The 3,921-nt window shown below is 38.7% G+C and overlaps 1 long non-coding RNA gene across 1 annotated transcript; it reads right to left on the reverse strand.

The window, feature by feature from the left end:
- Window positions 1–926: 926 nt before the first annotated feature.
- On the reverse strand, window positions 927–3,601 carry LOC113275601. Its single transcript, XR_003323685.1, has 2 exons — window positions 3,152–3,601; window positions 927–2,918 (listed from the first exon to the last, which is right to left on the reverse strand). It is a non-coding gene; the product is annotated as an uncharacterized LOC113275601 (long non-coding RNA).
- Window positions 3,602–3,921: the final 320 nt, after the last annotated feature.

The following is a 3,921-nucleotide window of genomic DNA, read 5'->3' on the forward strand; positions in this document are numbered from 1 at the left end:
CAGCAGTTGATCTCTTTAATGTTCATCTGATCCTCGTGAGCTGGGCTCCATGTCTGGTACCAGTCCTTCCACATTGATCTAACATGACCGACCTTGGAAAACATTTCACAGAATTCAAATATTACTCACATCACCTAAAGAAAAATTCTACCGGAAAAAGAAGTACAACTATTGGTTACCATTTTGATCTCGAGATCGCTACAAGAGATTACCAAATTATAGGGTTATTAATATAATAAATTTGACGGTAGACTTTGTTTAATTATACATGAAATTAGTAATTTTGTGTAATTAGATTATGTTTTGTGGAATTAGATTATGTTTTGATCTCTGGTCCACCTATTCTTTTCGTTTTAAGTATGGGAACATTATTTATATATCTCTATTATGAGGTCCCATGAAATATACCCTTACCAACTTAATTTATACCCCTAAGCTTAATACATTACTAAAATACCTTCTTTTGTATGATGTATATACAAAACCACTACCACTACACTATTCAAAAAAAAAAAGAAACACTCTACTGCTTGCCACTACTGTCCATCATCGTCAACCGCCAACCACCACTGTCCACCGTCACCGCCGTCCACCAACCACCACCACCGTCACCGCCAACCACCACCACTTTCCGCCACCGCCATCCATCCACCAACCACCACCACCGTCCACCACCACCGCCGACGAGCACCATTTTCCGCCACCACCGCCGCCAATCACCACCACTTTTCGCCACCGCCAACCATCAGCCACCGCCGACCATCAGCCACCACCACAGCCGACCATCAACCACCACCACCACTTTCCTCGTATCCACCACCCACCGCCACCACCACCCACTGCCGCCATCAACCACCATCACCGCCGCCAACTACCACCGTCATGGGGAGTCAACTTTCTGAAGTTGTGTACATATCGGTGGCAACTAGCTCAAGTTGTCTCCAACAAATAGTATACATAAACAAGTTGCAAAACAAAATGGAGCCAACTAACTCAAGTTGTCTCTGAATATGAGACAACTAGCTCAAGTTGTCTTCAAAAGTAAAGGCAACTAGCACAAAGTTGTTTTCAAAAATGAAAGCAACTAGCCCAAGTTGTCTCCAAATATAGAGGCAACTATCACAAGTTGTCTCCAAAAAATAAAAATATACACAAATGAATTCATTTACCACCTACACTTCTAGCTCAGTGCAATTGCACTATCATCACCAGTAACAACTGCACTATCATCACCAGTCAATTCATTTACCCCATAAGCTGACTCACATATTCACCATACTGCAACTCTACCTGCAACAGCTTCATGACCACAACCATCTACAAACACTTGCAACATGAGCCAACAGCTGCAATCACTTCCATATCCGTTACTCAAACACCATCAGCAACACACAAGCACCAACAACTCCTTGTTCTGCTCTTCACTGCCTGCATACATATTCAGCCACTGCTCAACTTCCTAAGCATTCATCTATTCTTTTGACTTCAAAACATAAGCATCAGCAACACAACCATCTCGATGTCTTCTTATATTATGCCTTCTGTTCTCCATAGCATATTTACTTCCAGTTAACATCAACACATCATAAACAACTTCGTCCATCATCTCATATGTGATTATACTAGACGACACTCTCATCTCCATAGTTGTCTTCATATATAGAGGTATATGGAGGTAACTGGACAAAGTTGTCTCCGTATATGAAGGAAACTTGCACAAGTTGTCTTAAGGCAACTGATATCGAAATCTCAAAATCAATTTCAAATACTCAATCTCTTGCATATCTCTCTGCTGTACATACCACCAAACTCCAACGAGATCAATACCAGAAATCAAAACTCCAACTCACGGCAATATCTCCCTAACTGCAACACCATTTCCATCACAAGTTCAAGCCAATCTATGCAATCTTAGTACAACATCTTATACACTGCATCCAAAGTATAACTACCTGCAACTGCAAACCAACGACTACTTCATCTACACTCCACAATCCACCAAAGTATAACTACCTGCAACTGCAAACCAACGACTACTTCATCTACACTCCACAATCCACCGACAAAACTCATCTTCTCAATTGCATCTATAACCATCTCATACTCGCAAACATTTTAACTCAGCCTACAATGCTATCTTGCATTTCCTGCAATTCGATTCCATCGATCACTTCAACAACAACACCATCCCGCTATATGCACTGTAATCTTTCATATGCACCTGAATTTGACATGGCACCAGTAAACCCTCTCCATTTCAGACTAACCAATCACAACAACTACACTTCAATCATAACAAACTCAAATCTTCAATCATAACACTATCAATTCTAAAATAACCCAAATCTTCAACAAATTCAATCATAACAGCTCCAGCTCTTAACTCCAGTTCTCTTCCTCAACAAACCAACCATCAATTCAAACCACCACCAGATAACACCACCTCTTACAACTCTGAAATCATCAGCAGCAAATCAACTTCAGCTCAAGCGAAACATCAAATCCTAACATTCATCTACCAGTCATTCCATTGTTGCCACCCTCTCAAGCTTCTCTTGCATTCACAGTCATCAACAGATCCACAATCAACTTCGTGTCTTTCACTTCCCATCAGCAGCAGCTCGCCATCTTCTACATCTCCAACCAATTCATCCACCAACAGAACCGATGACATCAAGAACACAATTTCAGTCCATAACACAATCATTATTACCAGATATATTTCCTTCTTTGATTCTTTTTAAACCCTTCTCACACTCTGGATCATCTCTTCAACCTCCATCAAACCCTGACTTCAACAGACTCCCATATAGCTATTTCATTTCTGCTTCAACTCAACCTCTCACTTCATTCAAATCAATCCCCGACTTCATACCATTGCACCACAGATTCAAATCAAACACCATCACCAGTATATCCTGAAAAGTAATGTACCAATAACACCATCAGTAGCTTCAAACCCCTAACCCTAGCTTCACCGATTTAACCACCACCACCAGAAACTAATTTAGATAAATGAAATATGAAATTGGAACCTAGATATCTCTCTCAAACTCCCAAATCTAAATTAGATATTGATCTTAATCAAATATGTAACCCAATTTTTAGTTTTCACAAATTTCAAAACCTAAACCTAAAAATTGAAGATTACCAGTTTCAGAATCAACGAATCTCGAGCTCAAATCACTGACTCCGAATCTTTAACTAAAAACCCACCCGAAATCTGAATCTCAACTCGAAATTACTAAATCGAAAATTAAAAATCAAATCGATCTCTGAAACTGTTTTGAAATGGAACACAAATCATGGAAAATCTGTTGATACTAGTGGCGAAGGTAACAGAGATGGTGGTGCTAGTTATGGTGGCGGTGATAGATCTTGGTATTGGTAGGGGTGATGGAGATGATGGTGGTGGGAGCGATGAGTTTTTTTTTCTTCCGTTATTTGAAATGAAGAAGAACGAAGTAAGAGAGGCTAAAAACGGAATTATGGTTATTAAGTTTTTAAAGGAATTTTCAATTATGTCATCAAGGGTATTTGTAAAGTTTCTAAAGGGTATTTGTGATAGATCCATGGATAGTAGGGTTGTTTATAACATTCCCACTTTAAGTATTACCCTTATTCCAATTTTAGTATTATCCTTATTCCAAATAGAATTGTACTTCAAAAAAAAAAAAAAAATACTACCATAACCAGGATAAACTAATTATTATTTTTTAGATCAGAAAATAACAAAATGAAACACATTACTTACGAGAAAAAAAAAGATTTTTATTAATAAAAGAAAAATAAGAAACATACAAAACAAGTTTAGCGCTGCTAGCAAGGCAAACTCGCAAACACATCTCCAAGTTAATATTGGTTGCTTCTTCATACTTTCTAAACCAGTTGAAGAATCGAGCCCCTGTTTGAAAGTTCCTT

Source organism: Papaver somniferum, chromosome 4 (assembly GCF_003573695.1).
Source record: "Papaver somniferum cultivar HN1 chromosome 4, ASM357369v1, whole genome shotgun sequence".
NCBI classification, from domain to species: domain Eukaryota; kingdom Viridiplantae; phylum Streptophyta; class Magnoliopsida; order Ranunculales; family Papaveraceae; genus Papaver; species Papaver somniferum.